The sequence below is a fragment of the Amphiura filiformis genome, chromosome 1 (genome assembly GCF_039555335.1).
Source record: "Amphiura filiformis chromosome 1, Afil_fr2py, whole genome shotgun sequence".
Taxonomy (NCBI): domain Eukaryota; kingdom Metazoa; phylum Echinodermata; class Ophiuroidea; order Amphilepidida; family Amphiuridae; genus Amphiura; species Amphiura filiformis.
The window spans coordinates 63,447,785-63,469,622 of record NC_092628.1 but is presented as its reverse complement, the minus strand read 5'-3'; the positions used below and the strand labels follow the sequence as shown (position 1 = coordinate 63,469,622).

Below are 21,838 nucleotides of genomic sequence, written 5' to 3'. Positions count from 1 at the left end.
TAATTCTTTGCGGTTATGAGATATCTTTACTTGTCTCTTTCGTCCGTGCCTGGTATGTCGTCGCGTTGATGCGCACATCGTGTGGTTACTGCGCACTTCACGGTTTACAATTACAAATGCGCACGAACGATGTTCGCTATGTGCACAAGTGCACATCGTCGTGACGTCAAAATAATGAAGACATCTCAGATCTAACCACAAGGAATTATGGGATTTACCAAAAAGGTCAAATGACTTCTGAAGTAAATGGAACACGTAAACAGGGAGGTAAACAACAACTGATTTTGTTATCATCTGAGTGATCAGCTCCATTGTTGTTGCTGACGCAGTTGAAAGTGCTATTCACGTTGATTCTTCGGAACAACTGAACTGAAACATCGATAGATAGCTATATAGGTTCAAAATTCACCTGGTTCATTTCAAATGTTTGACTAAACTTTCAGAAGAAGGAGCCTACGAAGAACTCTACGAGATCAAAACTGTTAGCAGATCCGTCAGTAAAAGTCTAATATGATGCTTCGATACGCTGTTATCCTCGTGGTGGTGGCCGTATGTGTGTTTGATGAATGCAGTGCGCATCAAGGTAGGTCTGATAAAGCACGACGAGTTGCATGCGTCACATATATTTTGTTTTGTTCTGTTCTAGTACCTGATTTAGCCCAAAGTGTTACTTTTGCCATTTTGTCCGGCTTTTTTGCTCGTAACTCTGCATGGCAGTACTACTAAAACACTGCATCTTATTATATTTAAATATGTACGGTCTACGCGTAGGTTTTCATCCTACGCACGTCATGTACGTCACAAATTTTAAAAAAAAAAAAAGCTATATAACTTGTTTAATTAAAATTAATCGCATCCATATTTCAGTCCCAGGAGCAAGTGATTTCAGCCCTATTTAGCTTGGAATGACTGCCTAAGACACATTGCTATTATTATTACTACTATTATATTTGTTAAAGTGGTATGAGATTGTGGCATCCCTTTTTTAGCCGTATACAGATTCGCCTAATGTCATACATTTATATTTAAGAATGAATTTGGAGAAAACCTTCTGATAATTACAAACACTCGGTGAGCAGCAAGACCTTCCCTCTAATCCGATAAGCTGATTATCTATTTGTTTTCATGAATTGGAAGACATTCTTTGATGTATTACTGAGCTCAATCATCTGAAATTACTGGAGCGTGAGCCAGCCAGGCTGGTGGCTCAGCATAGTATTTTATTAACAGAAGGTTTTCTCCAAATTCGTTTCCTAATAGTAATGGTTCCATTGACATAACTGGATTTTTAGGCAGTCTGACGCTTCCATTCTTGTCCACAACACTTTTTTGTACAAACTTCTTTCTCGAATGATCAGGTCACTTCGATGCATGAGACGCTGCAGTCGTGTTATCCAACGATGGAGAGCATGTACTTCGTGATATTGAGACACAGAAAGTAACCTTTTTTTGAGCTTCTTCATGTCGGATGTTTTTGTTTTTTCGACGGAATAATTAAGATTTTTCTTCAGTTTTTACGCGCGCAAGTATTTATAAAACTCAGGCTATTTTTGGCCAAAATGAAGGTAAATTTTGCTATAATGAAATTTTACACTTGTGCAATATTATTTTACCCTACTTTTATATAAAAGACGGTGTTCATGGAAAATCATAGGGACATTATTAGGCCCTACTTTATTGATTTTTTCTTGTATAAATCGTCTGTATTTATCATTCTATTACCCCCACGACCCATTATTCAAAATCGTACACTGTGATTTGTTGAAACGCGTCACGTGACAGACCATTAATTAGCGATAAAGTGTCCAGGGCAACGACCTTTATGTTCTTCTATCATCACAGCGCAAAGCAAAGCGCACAGCACACCTGCTTATGTAGGGGAGAATGGAATGCCAGGGATGTGTTATTGTATGTGCATACCTGCTTATAGGGGAGAATGGAATGTTAGGTTGTGTTATTGGAATGTGCATACGCTTTGGATACGCGTAGGCGCTCCACCTTGAGGTAAACAACTTGAAATATTTGGGCAAAAAATGTGATATTTTCTCTTTAAATCGCACTATTTTGTGGTAATAGAATAGAAAAGAAATAAAGGGTGCAGCATTATCCTTTACACGAAAATAATGTGTCCTCGGCAAGGCGTTTAATTATTTAAACGTTTTTACTGCCGAGGACACATTATTTTCGTGTAAAGGATCATGCATTACCCTTTATTTCTTAATTTATTTTTGTTTCATTGAAACATCGCTGACGTTCATTCTTCTCTATATTGTATCATGCGATGCCACGCAGTACGACAGCAACTTAGCTCACTTCCGGTAATTTTTACCGGCGTGACCTCTGCTGTTACGTAACGCAATGTTGAAAATCAGGTGGCAAATACGGTTTTTCAGAAGACATCAAAAAAATGGAATACACGAGTCGTTTCTCCCTTCATTTCTATATTGAGCCCATAGATAAGATATGAAACATGCGTAGAAGGCAAAGAATAACGTGTACAAGTTGAATTATTGTGGGAAAAATGAATGCTTTTTGTGCGCAAAGTAGCCTAAAAAATGAGAGAAAATGCATGTCACGATCACTAAAATGCTTATATCTACAGCTTTGAGGAAACGCCGGTCTAATGCTTTTCTGTTATGATAAACATTAATTTACCACAGCTTGTATTAAAATTTCAGCGAAAATGAGCGGTGGAACAACCTAGTCGTAGGTTGAAAAGTTGCGTTCTTTGAGTCTTCGTGTCGTAAGCGCACGTTGCAAGTGTCACGATGCTTCACGAAATGGATCCCAGCCGGCGCTGTCTATTATACATGTTATATTGATCAATATAGCAATTAAAAACGTCTATTGTTATATATTTTATAAATGCAAAATACTCTATTGTGTAACCAAAATATTGTAGTCGTCAAAGAAGGTAGTATCATCTCATTTAACTGAAGTACAAGCAGTTTTGAAAGGATTGTTGTTGAGTGAGATCCTTGAACATGTTGAACGAGAAATAAGATAGCAAAAGAATACCCTTTGCCCGAACAAGTTGTGATGGCTTAGTGGACAGAGCGAAGGTACGCAGTGCGGAAGGTTGAGAGTTCGATTCCCATGTTATCTTATCGATGATGTGGAATTTTCAGTTCGTTTTTCTTTTCTTTTTTCCTCTCCCTTTTGTCTTTAATAATATAGGCCTAAATGAATGTCAGCTTGAAGGCCCACTTTTTTCATGATTTATTTCTTGTTCATGTTTAAGGCTTATCCTACATTCGAGTTCATATCTTTTTAAAAAAATGCATTTAAGTAGCTTTCAATATGAAATAATCAAATAACTTAAGTAATTTTTAAAAGTTCAAGAATATATATAGGCCTATCAAATAAAGGAACGTCAACACAGATTTGCACGATTTTTTAATTGGACTAGACCCCTGCCCTACGGCAACATATTTTATGAGCTTTTATGCATACATATCAAATCAAACCTAATATTTTGGCATATTTGTCATTTTTACACAATGTCCAACTTACACCTCGGATTACACCTAATTGGAATCAGCCAAGTTCGTTGTCTAGATAGAGCAACTAACTTTGACGTCTTGAGACTAATCCCCCATAGAACACCACAGTTAAGCGGTCAAGATATTTTAATATCTTAAAAGTGTTTTCTTTCATTTTTATCTCGCTACTTCTGCTTCAAATGTAACGTGAAACCTTACTGACATGACAGTTATTTACCAATATTATAAATATTGTTATAATTTTTGGAATAACAAAACTTCAAATTTGCCAGAAATCGTATATTATGGCTTCAATAAAAATATGAAAACTAGGATTTAAAAATATGAGTTAAAATCAAATCAAAAATCAAAGAGAGGTGCTTGCGGGGTTCGAACCAAGATCGAACTTCCAAACACATGTATTTACCACTAAGCCATACCATACCAGAGACATGATTAATTCGGTGACAATAATAGCAATGTTATACCCACTCAGTGGCTCACTCGTGATTTATTTCTGGAATGAATTAACACCGTCCATATAATGTAACACAAACCTTTATGCTTACTTTTAAAATTGTTTGAACGTTGGGAGTATTATTTTCAAGTTAAATAACCAACAATGGACAATTGACAATGAAAGTTTCTTTACAGGAAAAACATCGGCCGTACAATATATATGGCGTGACAGTAGTCACGCACAAAGATAAACATTTCAACATGTTCAATATACGACTAGAAATATCCCCCAACCAAAAATCACGAAATTTTCAGGCAAGCTAACTTTAGTTCTTCTATAACATGACACCCATTTTTGATTCCGGCGCTTTTTCTTGCTTGATGATATGAACATTTTTGTGTTCGTGACATGCAATTTTTCTCATTTTCCGAGCTACCTTGGACATGTTCAAGCTTCTTTTTTCCCATTTAATTCAACTTTTACACGTTATTTGTTGCTTTACACAAATGTTTGATATCTTATCTGTGGTCAGGGTACATAAATGGAGCAATATACGACCCATGTCTTCCATTTCTGGAGCTATTTTGATAAAAAGCGTTTGCCGGCTAAAATTTTAACATTGTGTTACGTAACCCGTGTTCACCAACCCGTATAAATTTTCTGTCGAACAAAAGAGGTCACGAAGTTGCTGTCGTACTGCACGTAGGAACCTTTACTTTTATCTGCATCTTATACTTGAACCCGGATTCGGAACCTCTTGAAATGCCGTCGCTCAAATCTATCATCAAACTTTTGAGATACGTGGGATGGTCAATAAGATCCTGCAAGTATACCGTTCATGCATGACTTTGATGACTGTTACCTACGATCAATAAAAGTTCGTACCTTTGTTTTTCAAAACACACAACAATTAGTATTATAACACCTTTAATTACGTAATCTCATTTGCAAAAAGTCATTGTTATATGTACACTGACAATTGAATATATGAATACAAAACCCACCCAAGTCCATACGTTGGCTAATTGAGTTAAGCATGGGAAATTGTTGCTATACATAGGCCTGTCATATGTATAAAAGAACAGCTCAAATTCATCCCCTGTGTCTATTGAGCATGTGAAAAATGGCATGTATGAATGAACCACCCAATTCCATGATTTGAGTCTTGTAACACATTGATTGAAATCAATGTATAAAAGTCCACTTGTAACACATTCATTGATAGAGAGGACTTTTGAAAAAAAAAAATGGGTTTAATAAAGGAAAGTGTGTGGTTTATATTACATGGCAGAATGCTTATCAACATTATACATACCTGTCATGTCTGTGTGCTTTATTTTGTATTATCTTACTAGTGGTAATCTAATTCTATCATTGTTGTCTTTGTTGACCACCCAAGTCCAAAATTTAAGATGAACCCCACGAAGTCCCTGAAATGCTAATCGTCATACCTAATACAGGTTAATCTACTCATTTGCACATAAAACTTACCATATTGACCAGGTAAATCTAACTGAAGGAATTAAAATGATACACAGGTTTTTCTCTCAAAATCACTTCCCATGGACTTGGGTGGGTTTTGTATTCAAGTATTCAATTGTCAACATTGGCGGGATATTAGAATTGTAGTTGAGAAACGTGTAATAAAAAGAAGCAGAAGTAACTACCAAAGCAGATTACAAGCCTTATTTTTGGTATTATGTAATCACTCTAAACGCTGGTCAAAAATTCTTTTGTTATGCATAGTCGTGCTACATGTTTAAATCAGCACAATTCAGAGATACACCTTTTTGCTATGAAATTAATTTTCTCGGTCAAATATAAAGCAATATTTTTTTTTTCTTCAGTAATGTCAGACCATAATATTTTGAATGGCCATAAAGTTGTCTGCAATGTCTAGTATGGCCATTCAAAATATTATGGTCTAGTACAATGGTTATTGTTAATATTATGTAATCCTTTTAATCCTTTGAATTTCAAGTTGTATCACGTGACATCATGATAGGTACAAAAATGTAGAGTGTGTTTATTTTTTGTGATTACCTCATATGGTTATTTGCTTCTGATGAGTGAGGCCATGTGGCCTTACGAAACAGATCTGCTAAGTAATGTAGCTGTATCAACACAAGCATGACAAGTCCAAATTAATTATTTAGCTCCCATTATGGTCGAGCACCCTGCCTTTGGGTGATTTCAACAATCTTGGATGTATATCTTGGATTTACTTTTATTCTCGAGATATTTGAAATTATGTAACAATACCTCAATTTGGCGTGAGATTTTCTTGACTACTTTTCACCATAAATCAAGCAGTGACCATACGCTATTGTGTTTATGCTAATGTCATTATGTAATCAAGTATTCAACATCGCTGATACATATTTGTTTTGCCAAGACAAAAGGTACAAACTTGTATTTATCGTAAGTAACAGTCAAAGTCATGCATGACCGGAGATAAACCATAGTTGCGGGAACTTATTGACCGTCCTTCGTATACCGTCATTTCTCAACTTGCCGGATTTCACTTCCTTTACTTTCTTCACTTTCCCTTCCTCCTTATTTGTATTTCATTTATCTAGAGACATATCGCGTTTTTCCTATTTTGTTTACCGCGCTCGCAGATATTATATTCTCTATTTTGCCACATTGTATTTCTTTTGTTTCATTAAAACATCGTTGAACATCACTTTTTCAGCTTTTTGTCACACTGAAATAAACAAATAAATGTTGCTTGATTTAACGTGCGCTTCAGCTAGGCATGACCTAATTATCAGCACACTTCAACAATTATTCCGCTTCACCAAGTCCGCAACTGATGCGCAGGTACTCTCGGCGACTTAGATTGTGATTACCCCCAGCAGCTTCCCCATTTTACACCTGGATGGAGTGAAGCAATTGGGAATTAAGCTATCTTGCTCAAGGACGCAACACACTGGCCGTAGTGGGGCTCGAACCCACAACCTTTCGATTATGAAGCTCGCGCCCTAACCATTGGGCCACCGTGCTTTAGCACACTTCGATTAGGGTCCTAACAAGAGCTCCACAGCGATGCCTCTTCACACCTAACGGATGCTTACTAGTGTTGCGTTGGAAAGCCAAACTTACTTACTTACTCTTACTTAACAAAAAGAAATGAAATACAGTCATGGACACAAGTTTGGAATATTTTTATTTTTTTGCATAGCCCTGTTTTTAAGTGCAGATTTCTTACCATACCAATGACCCGTCAGTCATAAAAATGGATCACGGGTGTCTGGCAAGATCTTAGGTACCATCACACGTTACGTAATGTAGGACAATGGCTTCTTATGCCTGACCAATGAACAGCTGAACATATCACAGTGAGAGGGTCTTTTTATCTTTTCAGTTTCCGTAAGTCTTTTGTTCAGATACAAAAACGCAAGGGATTCAGTAAGTTTACTGTAATCTGACTTCATAGTTAACTTTGAAGTACCAATCAGCTTATTTCAATAGAGGCGAATGCCTATGAGCTCCTATGTCCAGGCCCGTACGCAGGGGTGGTGCGGGGGGTGCGACCGCACCTCCCCAAATTTGCAAAAGTATACAAAAAGTCCCAAAATTTAATAATTTGCGAGCGTAGCGAGCAAAAAAATCAGGTTTTCAACGGTTTTTTGGTCGAAAAAGGTCCAAATTTGGGGGGAAAAGTCCACTTTTCACAAAATCGCCCCCCCCCCCTTTGGAAAAAGTCCACTTTTTCAAAATCAGCACCCCCCCCCAAAAAAATCCTGTGTACGGGCCTGCCTATGTCAATAAAACCGGGAGAGAAAAGGTTATGTTAACACCAGTGTTTTTAATGGTCTAGCGCCCTCAAGGCTTTAACATTGGTAAATTGATCTACATTAATTTGACAAAATGCATGCCAATCCGAATGACCAAGTTCACTTTTTTCTGTAAAAACGTTGAAAATAAGCCCTTAAATCACAAAAGGTCCGCTTATGAGCCTGTCGAACCCCAGTGCACTTGTGCATGGCCACAGTGTCGCCCTTCCCTCGTATCAATGTCTATCTTCCTATTTTGCTTCCTCCTGCCCCCCCGATCAGTCCCCCACTCCCTCCCCGGTCCCTACTCTCTCCTCTCGAGTTCTTCTCTTTCTAGTCTTTCAGTCTCTCCATCTCCTATCTTTCTTCCTCACCCTCCCACTCTCACTTGTTCAGTCTCAAGTATCTCACTCCCTCCCTCCATCCCCCTCCCTTGAGAAATTCATCAGTATGATCCATGACTGAAAATAAGCTCTGCAAAAATAAACATTTAAAATAAACCCGAGCCTTACATATAGGCCCAACCAATTATCAGATTAGCTTGCCATAGGTACGAATGAATAGAATACATTATCTTTGCTCCAGTGCAATTCTTTTGTATTGCATTTCAATATAAAACATGATTACCAAATCACCACTTGTACGCGCCTCATTGGGAGATATTTGACTAATTCAGACGCTCGTTTAATCACCAATATGAAAGACTTTTGCTTATAACTTGGCAATATGGTTAGTATATATTTCAATGCAAGATTATTTTTACGATCCACTTACGTCTAGGCGTAAGTGCATATACACCAAACGCAAGTCAATTGAAGCCGTACAATTTACCGCGAATTTAGGACCGTACAATTTAGACTCTTCTTTTGTCTAGATTAGCACCTAAGGTTTTATGTAAAAAATCAATATAACTTACCAAAACGAAAACTGAAATTCACGAGCTTCAAATTTTCAGTAACTAACAAAAGGCTAGAATAAAAGATTGGTCACACCTGGGAGACTACCACTTCAGAATAACTTACAAAAACTGATACGGATACGGAAACAGAAACTGAAAAGATAAAACGACGGAGAGTTTAAATTTTTGTTTAAACAATAAAGTTTTCTAGTGTCTTTAATCTCATTTTGTGATACAAAGAGAGCGCAAAAGTGTTACAATTGTGTGATCCTTCCATTGAAATGGGCTTCCTCAGGCAATTCGTTGTTGACAAACTATATGATGTAAACATCAAAGTACATTTGTATCTTTCAATTAAATTCAACTGAGCACTACTCCAGAACAATAAACCTGTTCATAATATGATTGAAAACTGCATTTTATACAAAAATAAAAATATTCCAAACTTTTGTCCATGACTGTATATTAGATCTAAAATTTTAACCAACAACCTATGGATTCATAACCCAAAGCCCATACCACTGTTTTTGTGTCAGTTCCTGCAGAACTGACACCTTTAGTACAGGTTTGACGATCACGTGACAATTCGAATCATCATATCGAAATATCACGTGGGTAAAAATATCAATATCGATATCAATACTATTCGTCAATTCAGCCCCAAACCAATTCGCCCACATGCTAATTCGAACCCTGTATATTGATGTAGGCCTACAAAAAAAGTTGGCCAAATTTAACTATTTCGTATATTAGATCTAAAATTTTAACCAACAACCTATGGATTCATAACCCAAAGCCCATACCACTGTTTTTGTGTCAGTTCCTGCAGAACTGACACCTTTAGTACAGGTTTGACGATCACGTGACAATTCGAATCATCATATCGAAATATCACGTGGGTAAAAATATCAATATCGATATCAATACTATTCGTCAATTCAGCCCCAAACCAATTCGCCCACATGCTAATTCGAACCCTGTATATTGATGTAGGCCTACAAAAAAGTTGGCCAAATTTAACTATTTCGTGATTTTCTCCATAACCGTTGTTCTTACACCAAATCTGTATATTTAGATGCCTCGATGTCTTGCATTCGGTCACAAACCAATTCGTTGTACTTTGTGCACTTAACCCTCTATCTTTTAAACCAAATATCCTAAAGAGTCGTGTGATATGTCGAACTTTTCCCCAGGTCATAAAGAACAAAAAAAGTCAGCGTTCGCGTATCTGTACGTAGCGGGGTACGTAGCCGCAGTTATTGTGGCCCTCACAACACGGGCTTCCGGTGAGCTGCCGGTCCTAGGAAATGGAATATTACTGATAAATATATAAAGATGGCAAAATCAGTAAACCAGTTAAGTTACAAATAAAGAAAAGTCAAATTACATCTAATATTTAGGCATTATTTAATGACCTCACCCATCCCCACCATCTCCACCCCAACTATCAATTTCTTCTGTGAACTGTGGAATGTCTAGATATGAAATGTTATAAATATTTATATTGCTTCTTTCTTTGCATGTTCTTCTCCTCTTTCTTTTATTTGTTAGCTTTGTGTAATTGTATGTTGTAACTTAAGGCAGTGTAAGGGGGTGCTCGCTTCAGGCCTTTTGAGCATCTCCTCATTCAAATGTTGTGTCTTTTATATATATTTTGTATGTCGATTTCCGGGGTCGATTTGTATGAAAATAAAATGATGATGTATGATGATGATGATGTACATCATTTCCTACAGAGTCGTGAGATATGTCAAACTTTTCCTTTAGTCATAAGGAACAAAAAAAAGTCAGTGGTCCCATATCTGTAGGATCATTGGTCAATAAGATATAGTCACTTTTTTAAATTTTTAACCAAATATCTTAGAGAGTCGTGCCATATGTCAAAAAGGAACAGAAAAGTCAGTGGTCGCATATCTGTAGGATCATCGGTTAATGAGATATAGTCACTTTTTTGTACGTTGTGCACTTGACCCCCTTGTTTTTTACTTCTGGGTATCGTTTGGAGTCAAATGATTTTTCATTTTAAAGCTTATGATATATTTTCTAAACACGAAATAAAACAAAATTGACCGCCAGCCGACTTTACAGCTGTTTCGTGATGGACGGTCACATATATTCATTAACATATTAAATCGTTTATCCCTTTTGGTCAATATCGAATTGGTTTGTGGCTGACTAATAGCTTGGGGCCAATGCATGAATTGGCACATGGCCAAGTCAACTGTGGACGAATTGGTTTGGGCCGAATCGATCTGATACCAGGAAATGCCGAAAAATTACGTACTTTTACAAGGCAAAAAGCAACTTTTCTAGGCATTGTTGACATGGTGCCCCCGCTAAAGAAAGTTTCCTACTATAAAGACCTAACTTTTGAGATGGTTTGTACGGTTTGAAGGTGCAAAATTAACAATAAGCTTAAAATAGGCGCCGTTACCGCCGGGTCATCATCAACAACTTTGACAGATGACGTCATCAGACGCAATCTCTGTCTTGATAATATCGACATGGACTAATTTAGAGCACGTAGTGTGAGGGACTGGAAACTTCACGCATCGATCTGAGGACAGCTTTCAAACATAAGTCTTGATAGTAATACGCTGTTTTAATTAGCCTATATCTGGTGGCAGCAGCATTTTTCTACAGTCACGTGATAATGGCACCGGCGAATAATACACGGGGGAGCCGACGGTGTCCACATCTTTTTTTTTTTTTTTTTTTTTTTTCCTTTGTGCAGCTTTTTGTATTTTATCTGTACTTGGAGCTGGTGGGGGAGAGAAAGCATAAAATACATTCAGGAAAAAATACAACTCGAACCAAAGATCAAGGCTCCATTTCAAATTTAACCCTAAAAATCACTCATTTTTGAAACCTGACGTTGTTCAAATTTGCGCCAAAACTTCACCTCTGAAATAAAATATTGGGATTTTTTCTCAGATTCCTTCATGTAGACACTTGCCAGAAGCAAATGAGCTGAAAAAGGGCGAATTTGGCAATTATCTTAGAAAATAAAGCCGCAACAAGCTCAAATAAGCGGTGGACTATTTTAACCGAATTTCACTGGTACATAAATCGTGGAGTGATTTGGTGGTGCGCCCTCTGAAAAGATTTGAAGAATAGAAGGCTGACGTTGCGCCAAAACATGTGGGCCTATTTAATGATAGGCCTATATGAACTACCACTCATGTTCTTGTCAGCGCTACAGTGCAAAACTTCTCTTTAACATTACATTCAAATAATAATTACATTGTAAATTGGAACTGACACCAATTTTTTTCAGGAATACTTGTTTGTGCTACGAGTCGTTCTGCCAAAAAAGGCGTCTGTTTATCATACTTATTGATTACGCGATAAAGCACATACACACGATATACTATTACTAGTACGTATATATATATAATCTCCGATCAACAATGAACCCTAACCCAAAGACCCTAACCCTAATCCTAACTCCAAGACCCTATCCTACGGACCCTAACCCTAAGACCCTAACCCTAACCCCTAAGACCTTAACCTTAAACACCCTAACCCTAACTAGCCCTACTAGTATAGGGCCTTGACTGAGGTGATCCAAAACCATGCTATATCATAAAACCTGGCTATGTCCAGAGAGCTGCTGGACTGCTATTAATTCCCCAGAATTTTTTCTCGGGGACAGCGATTTAGTGGGTTGTGACATGGTTTTTAGCAGTTCTCAGTTTAATATAGCATGGTGTATAGTAATGTGTAATTAAAAAAAAAGGCCCTGTGGTATGGCTAACCCTAACGACCCCAATCTGACTATCTGATGCTGAACGTCACAATTCTACACTGCCTAATCATCGCTATAACATAGGTGACCTAACTAACGCTACGAAGCGTGCTAAAGTATGCCAACAAGGTGACTTTTACCTTTCATTCTTACACGTTAAGACACGATTGCGCTCCGCAAGTTTTAGAGCACTTGGTCTAATCCTAAATTCGCTCTATCTGACACAAATCTTTTTCACCAATTTTCACGTTTTGTTTTGTTTTGTTTTTCGCCAGCGCATAGGGCGCTGGTACCTAATTCTGAGATGGGGTTTGTGTACACTAAAGATTAGCTAAGATTATAGCCTTCTTCTATTGGTATGAATTATTTTTTTTACTTCTCGTGGTGGAAATGTTTTTGATGTCTGCTAATTCGATTTGCAAGGAAAAGAAAGTATGTTTTGCCGTTTCAACGAACGAAAACGATTGAGTATTGCCAAAGTTATGTTTGAATTAATTATGACTTAAAAAGTTATCATAGGTTAGGCCTACACATATAAACATAAATTTGTTCAGCAATCAGCATATCAAAAAAATGACATGGTCAAAGCGGGGGAATGATCACGAGGTCATATCAGTGGACTACTGATGTTTGGTTGCCTGTGAGTGCATAATTGATATGTTGATAACAGATCTAATAATGTTGTGGAATCAAAATCTTCATTATATGGACCACATTGAAGTCAAAGTAATTATCTATCCTATCCTGTATCGTTTTATGGATAAAATTGACTCAAAATCTTATTGATGATATTATTGCTATCTTTAACATCAGTTTTGTCTTTTCAACGGGAAAAATCCGATTGAAAATAAAGTTTTTAGGGGCTAGCTATAATATTGAACAATATATCCCATATTTTGACATGCACTTATAGAAAATAAATAAATTATTGTCTTACTTTATAAATGATAAATACTGTAAAATGACACATAACTAAAGTGAGGCCAATTTCTATCTTTTTATTTGATTCATAAAATTACATTCAACAAAATGATTGAAGACTGAGAAAACACACAATGCAGACTACAGAATGGAGTAGGTAAGATGCCATGTCCATAGCTTTGCAGGAGTTTCGGACTAACAATCAACACATTAAAAAATACAGTTTAAAAGTGAAGATTGTAGTGAATGATCAGTCCTTTATCATGTGCTTGCCACTATCTACTTTATAGTAAACTATACATTGCGAAATAATATAAAATTATTTTAAAATAAAATGTGCATGTAAGTTGAGTTAACATAGCGAATTAACTAACAACTGCAGTGTATTTCTGCAGTGTAGACAAAAATACAGAACAATTTGGAGTAATGAATTAAAGAGTTGACAGGAGTAAGGCCCTTCACAATTAATTCTTAGTTTCCTGTTTCAAGTTTGAAAATAAAGGACGAGGCGACTTTTAATTATTAATTATTAATTATCTATTAATTATTAATTCTCTATTACTTTCTTTATTTTGAAAATGTGGTCGTGACTATTATCAACAGTCCATTTGGTCATTTTGACTAAGACTACGCTGGATTTAATTATTTTACCTTCATAATTGATTTTTTACATTAATATTAGTAGGGGACCCTACAATGTTCTTGTTTTATATTCATAATCAAAGTTGAGATGATCAAAAGCAGATATTAGCAAATAAAAGTAATTACAAAGTCAATTAAAAGATGAAAATACCTAAATATAAATAAAATAATTAAATATTTTTCCATTCTTGATTTTGGACGCGTGAGGGAAACAGGAAACTTAAGGATCAATTGTAATTGGCCTTATAGGAGTTAATGTGTTTTGCTGTTTCAGTGTGCATGTTCTCACCATTGATGGTTTGGTGAACTGTCATGTAACATGGATGTAAGCGTGATCCTAAAAATGCCTTTCCCCGGTGCCTTTCACGGTGACCCAAACTATTTACAAGACCTCTTCTGCATTGACGCTGGCCTTCCCTTTTAAAGGGAATTTTTATTAATCTATTGGCGTCGTTATTTTACCCTCTACAGTTTGGTACCCGTGGGGTCAATGGGGGGCAATGCTCAGGAGGAACACAAACAAGACGAAGATACATCGAGGAATCGCGATCTTGTAATGATGTTGGTGGTAAGATAACATTAAACTAGGCTCCCTCAAGATGGTTGAAAGGCCGATATGTCTATACGACAGTAACTAATTTAAAGTAAGGTAAATGCATGAAAGTATTCTCTGATTTATCGTCCCATTTGCATTTTGCCACGTTCAAAAACATGCCAGAGTTGTATATACATTATAGCTATAATCAACGGATATGACATTTTAAATGACAAACAATTTGGATCTTTTGACATGTCTTATTACATTAAGGGGTACTACACCCGTGTGGTAAATTTTTGACTATTTTTGCATTTTTCTCAAAAAATAATAACACACTGGTAACAAAAGTTATTTATATTATTGGGGCAAGGAATCCAATTACTACACTGAAATTTCAGTAACTCAAGACAAGTGGTTCAGTGTATATGATAGGAAATGAGGTACATCCTAGCGGTACCTTATTTCTTATCATAAATAACGAACCGCTTGTCTTGGGTCACTGAAATTCCATTGTAGTAATTGGATTCCTTGCCCCTATAATATACGTAACTTTTGTTACCACTGTGTAACTAGTTTTTGAGAAAAATGCAAAAATAGACACACATTTATCGAGGGGTGTAGTACCCCCTTAAAGAAACACATTTAAATGCAAAGACTATTTAGAAAACATAATAATATGTTATGATATATAATGCGCATTGCCCCAAGGTTCAATCCTAGGCCCTCTATTACTTAGTTTATATATATATATTATGTTAACGAAATCATAAATACGAGTCTTTATTCTTAAATTCGTCATGCTTATCTATTACTTATTTTGCATAAATGATAATGTTGTCAACATTTTACATGTTTTAGCAGCAGCTTTCATCTTGCAGTAGTTATTTCATGAAACATCTAAGTGCTTTAAATTCAAATTTCTCGCCCACTTTTTAATATATACAATGTTTTCTCATAGTTTTTCAAAAAACCACAGACTAATGACATTAATTTATTTTTCCTTGTCTATAAAGGGTGTGACCCTCCGTGTATAGATGGTGATTGTATAGGTGGGGAATGTGTACCCTGGTGAATGCTACGCCGATTGCGGTTGGGCAGGTGTCACATGCGAGAGTAAGGGTCTTTTTATCTTTTCAGTTTCCGTAACTCTATTGTTCAGATACGAAAACGCAAGGGATTCAGTAAGTTTACTGTATTCTGATTTCATTGTTAACTCTGACCAGGAAAGTTGAAAAAGAAGGAGGAAGAACGGAATTATATCCTTGAGATAATCCCGTAGGTTATCCTGTCGCACCTATTCATAGTCCTTTATTCTCAAGTAGTTACACATCTACTTGAAAGTAGCCTTTGATGTGATGTGTGTTGCCGACTACGGTTGATTAATTTTCACTCCAGAATTGAAACCATATCCAATGTTTCTATAGATAATTCCTTGAAAGTATGACACGTGTGTGTTAAGTACCTGATGTTGCTCTGCAGGGATACCACACGTGGATACCATAAGAAAGAAATGTAGTTTTGTAAAGATTCCAAAAAAATCCGCCCATTTTGGAACAAATATTAATTATTTAGGAGAGTGTTTTAGGATTTTGTTAGAAACGGGATGATTTTTGATCATCTATATTTTATTGTTTTAATGTATTTTCCTGTCATTTCCTGCAAACCTAATAAAGATATTTTGATAATTGAAAATAGTCTGTATCATAAATCGTAGAGGTTGAAAGCGTAACCAAGCGTGCAAAATTATTATTTGCCATGGAACTTCGGTCATATTTTATTTGAAATAAACTGGATGTTAGGATCTGCATGCATGGTATGCATAGTATTGATGGTATACAGACACTGACCTTTCCCTAAAACTAGTAAGCAGCAACTTGTGTATCACACCCGTCATGGGTTCGAACCCTTTTGTTGTATTTTATTGTTAAACCTAAATAGCGTGATTGCTTTTGAATGAGCGGCAACACACATATTTTGTTTGAGGATAGCTAGATCTATCTCCTTTCTTTACATCTTCTCTGCTCTGACGTACCAATCAGCGTATTTCAATACAGGTAATTGCCTGTGTCAATAAAGCCCATAAAGGCTGGAGATAAAATAGTATTGAACACCGGTGTCCGACCGCTGTTTTAATGGTCTAGCGCCCTCTCGTGTTTGACAGTGATACATTGATTCACATTATTATGACAAAATGCAAATCCGAATGAAAAGGTCCACTTCTTTCTGTAAAAACGTTGAAAAAAAGCCCTTCAATCACAAAAGGTCCGCTTATGAGCCTGTCGCGCCCCATTGCACTTGTGCAGGGCCACAGTGTCGCCCTTCACTCGTATCAATGTCTATCTCCCTATTTTACTTCCTCCTTCCCCCCCCCTTTTCCCCCCATATGATCAGTCTCCCCACTCCCTCCCCGTCCCCCGGTCCCTGCTCTCTCCTCTCGAGTTCTTCTCTTTCTAGTCTTTCCGTCTCTCCCTCTCCTCTCTTTCTTCCTCACCCCCTCCCACTCTCGCTTGTTCAGTCTCAACTTAAGTATCTCCCTCCCTCCCCCTCGCGAAATTTATCAGTATGATCCATGACTGAAAATAAGCTCTGCAAAAATAAACATTTAAAATAAACCCGAGTCTTGCATATAGGCCCAACCAATTATCAGATTAGCTTGCCATGAATAGAATACATTATCTTTGCTCCAATGCAAATTCTTTTGTATTGCATTTCAATATAAAACATGATTACCAAATCACCACTTGTACGCGCCTCATTGGGAGATTTTAGACGCTCGTTTCATCGTCAATACGAAATACTTTTGCTTATAACTTAGCAACATGGTTAGTATATATTTCAATGCAAGACTTTTTTTAAGAGCCACTTACGTCTAGGCGTAAGTGCATAAACACCAAACACAAGTCAATTGAAGCCGTACAATTTACCGCGAATTTAGGACCGTAAAATTTAGACTCTTCTTTTGTCTAGATTGGCACCCAACCGCACATCTCAAGGTTTTATGTAAAAAATCAATATAACTTACCAAAACGAAAACTGAAATTCACGAGCTTCAAATTTTCAGTAACTAACAAAAGGCTAGAATAAAAGATTGGTCATACCTGGGAGACTACCACTTCAGAATAACAATGACTTACAAAAACTATTACGGATACGGAAACAGAAACTGAAAAGATAAAACGACGGTAAGTATTGAACTCGACTGAAAAATCCATGGGAGATAGAAACTATTGCATTGAATATATCAGGGAAGTGCGAGTAGAATCTCAAATTTGCTAAGCATACTCACATACTCCGTAAGCCTAAAGGGCCGTCACTTACGTACGTAAAAATGGAAAAAGATATACGTACTATAATTTTTGTATCAATCTTTTGTATGAATCTCAGTATCAACAAAATATGCGCAGTTCCTCAAGGTTCAATCATAGGGCCTCTATTAAAGCGTTAAAAAGTTAATTCTCATATTGTTTTACACCCAGAGAAATTTTTACATAGCGTTATATATAAGCATAGATATTAGAATCTCATAATAATTTTAATTATTATGAGATTCTAATCTCATAATAATTTTAATTATTATGAGATTCTAATAATAAGTAAAAAATTTACCACAGAATAATGTAATATTTTCATAGTTAAAATTTTAACTATGTAAAATGAAATTTTACATAATTAAGTAAATAGGGCCTACTGGTATTACTTCGTTCTGAAGTAAATTTTACTTAATTATTAGGAGGTTCTAAAATATCTCTGTGTGTTCGGTGCTTAGTTCAGGGGTTATCATGGTTATAGCGTCGAATAGGTCATAATTTTTTTATGTCAAAAATTACTCCCCTAAACATAAGAAATTTCAAACATAAACTAAATTCATAACTTTGATGCAATTTGTATCGCCGTGCCCCCTTTAGCGTTTAATATCATGATTTCATCCGATTCTGAGGTTATACATTTCTCAACAAATTATTTTCCTATTTCGTTTGCCAAGAGGAGCAATTTGAGACAAGTTATGATTGAATCGGTGCATTTAGAAAATTTGACCTCTTTGCATGAGATATTTGACATTTGACCAACTTTACTCTATAACTCCCGAAATAAGCACCCTAGTGCAATATATTTTTTTATTCCCAGCAATGACAGGAACAATTTGAGGCATATGAAAAAATGATACAACAAATTTCCAAACCTTAAAAGTGGAATTAATAACATGAAACAAGAAGTAAAAAGATTAAAACATTCAACTGCACTCACTAGGTTATGGGGGCACACCACTAAATAATCGTAATCGAAATACACGTGAACATACAAGAAAGTAAATTCGTGACCCATCTAGTCGAACTTTTGAGCTACCGGCACCTGAACAGCGCCCTCACGAATTTCAGCCGACAATTTCGCCTCCTTACGGGCGCACACCACTAAATAATCTTCCCATTGAAACACGTGTAAAAACACCGGTTTTCTTTGCTCATTTTGAGGCCTTTTGGGCTCGTTTAAAAAAAATTATGATGACCAGTCGATTGCAAATCGATGAAAGTTTAACATATGTTTCAATGTATGGGGTCCTTCCATCTAGTTTTCCCGCTACGAGGCCGCGAACAGCGCCCTCACTGTTTTTGACATGCTCTCAAGACTGCAAACCCGATTCTGCCATTTTTTACTTCGCGGTCCTATTTTCTCAATAATTTTAAAATGCGACTTTTTGGCGACTCAAATTTATGTATAGGCTTTACACTTTTATTTAAGCTATAATTCGCCACTCTTTCTGATTAATAAGTCTAAAGACCAGCCCAAAATACCTCAAAAAGTTTCTGTTTTTTACCGGAACTCATTAGGGTTACACAAATGGCGCATTGATTTAGTGGTGTGCCCCCTTACCAGTTCCGGCCTTGATATTATTCCGACAGCCTGTCACCAATTCACAATCGCTTTGACAATCATTTTTTGATGTTTTTTTATTCACGTTGCGGTCCTACTTTATTGTTCTTATAAAAACGAGCACGATTCGCTTAAGTACCCTCCGGATGCTGATACATTTCGCTCAGGCGCTATCTTTAACCAGAACTATACAAGGTTACACCAAATGCGGAAGAATTTAGTGCTGTGCCCCCTTATTTTCCCAAATATTTCAGAACCAACTGGTTCCTTCCTCAGTGGGTAATGGTGTTTCTAGAAGATCTTCTACTAGAGTTGCCAGTTGGTTTCACTGATTTCAGCAAACTGTTGTACACTGGAGATAGTTCGTATCCCTGAGAGGTGTTGAGAGATTGGGCTGCAGGTCTCTCCTAATCCCAAGTCCGGTCACAATATTGACTGGGACGGAGTTACTATTTTGGAAAAGGACAGCAGGAACGACACAAGGAAAATCCGTGAAGTGATCCATATTAGGAGAGACCCGCAGCCCAAAATCAACACCTCGCAGCAGGGTTACGAACTATCTCCAGTGTACAACAGTTTGCTGAAATCAGTGAAACCAATTGGCAACTCTAGTAGAAGATCTTCTAGAAATTTATCAGAAAAACCTAGTTTATCAAATGAGAAACGTAGTTAGTTTATCTGATAAACTAGGTTTTTCTCAGATAAACTAATTATGTTTTTGAGAGTTTATTAGGAAAATATAGGTTTATCAGAAAATAAAAGTTTCAGAAGAACGGAGTTTATTAGAAAACCCCTGTTTATCTGTGAGATTTCACTTTATCAACTTGATAAAAGTTTATCAACTTGAAAAACAAAGTGTATCAGTGTCTTGATAACTATATCTTGATTGTTTAGGCCTAAACTACGTGAATTGATTCTGTCTCATCCGTTCTTAATCGAATCTTCTCTCTTTTCGTTTCTTTTACCATTCTTTATATAGCGTGTACTTGGCCACGTGGATGTTGTTACCAATAAAATGATTGAAAGTAATATTGCCTGCTAGTAACTGCTACACTTATTTTTTTTGGAACGCCGGAGGCTTGGTGACAGGGGCCACATCAACAAGTTTTAAAACGTTTTATTTAAGTTATATTTTGGGTTTTGGTGTAGGTAAAAACGTTTTAATAACATTAAAATGTCGATGAAATCATTTTGTATGAAAACACACTACAACAATATTTTTAAAATGTTTTCGAAATGTCATTGTAAACTATTTTTGCAAACATTTTTGGCCAAATATTTTGTCAACACTTAAATAACATTATGTTAAAATATTTGCACCCGGCAAACACAGAAATGTTCTTAAAATGTTTTTTACAAAACGTTTTAATAACATTTAAATATTGGGTTATATAAAGGTCGTGAAAACATTTTAAAAACGTTATTGTAAATATTTTGAGGAAACATTTTTTTCCAAATATTTTTCAACCCCTGAAATAACATTCTGTTTAGAAAGTTTTCAAAAATGTTTTTGGAATGTTATTTTTATGCCTTTTATATAAACCGACATTTAAATTTTTTCTGTAAAACATTTGTGTTTGCTGTGAGTTGATCACCAACAAATGTTATTCAATGTTATGAAAACGTTTTATACCATTAATGTACCCTTTATATAAGCCGACATTTAAACGTTTTCTGTCAACCTTGTCGAAAACGTTTTGTGTTTGCTGGGTTTGTCTTAATAATCTGTAAATGTCTAGTTTAATTCACAAACGTGAAGTATACTTGTTCCAATTCGACTTTTTATCCTGTGGATATCTCAATAGACAAGTCCAGCATGAAACCGTCGTATCTGGCTTGTTCATTGCAGGGGAGAAGCTACAAAATAAAGTAGGGCTATATTAAACCAAAAAAGAAAGAGGTTTATCACGGGCAAATATTTTGCGCATTTTTGTTGTTTAGGCATAGTTTTATTTTTCTAGTCACCAGAAAAGAAATACAAGAAAAAAAAAGAGAAAGAAGAAAAAATGCGACCGAGATAAGAAATAAAGAGTAATATTTTGGGTCGCCGTACTCTCTAATTTCCTAAGATTTAAAAATAAGTCTAAGAGACTTATTAAAATGACAAAACTTTTGAAAGACTTAAAATTCAAATCTTTATTAGAGTATAATTTAACTCCATTAGATTTGAATTAGAAATAATTGGTGTCTTGTTGACATTTTCGCATAGCCCTAGCACTAAAAAAACCGCTTATCGCTAAACTTGTCTTTTGTTCATATTTCCCTGTGATTAATCTCTTAACTACATATTTTAATTATCAGTAAACTCGGGTTGGGTGTCTCTGAAATATAGTGCGGCAATTTCTTGCAAAAATTAAGTGACTTATATTTTGCTATGATTCAAATAAATGAAAATAATAAACAAGCTCATTAGCTGTCTAGTTTCTCGCATTTTGTTCTTTCTTACATCTGTTGAGAGTAACATTAGCAACATTAACAACTACTCTCTTTGTCTACCACAA

The 21,838-nt window shown here is 36.1% G+C and overlaps 2 long non-coding RNA genes across 2 annotated transcripts in view; one reads left to right on the top strand and one right to left on the bottom strand.

Annotated features, from left to right (window-relative positions):
• The window catches only part of LOC140150724 (uncharacterized), a 410,742-nt gene that overhangs the window by 229,284 nt on the left and 159,620 nt on the right, over window positions 1–21,838 (bottom strand). The gene's annotated exons all lie outside the window — the stretch shown is intronic.
• LOC140150690 (uncharacterized) lies at window positions 172–21,755 on the top strand. Its single transcript, XR_011858832.1, has 4 exons — window positions 172–583; window positions 14,402–14,498; window positions 15,482–15,581; window positions 20,317–21,755. It is a non-coding gene; the product is annotated as an uncharacterized lncRNA (long non-coding RNA).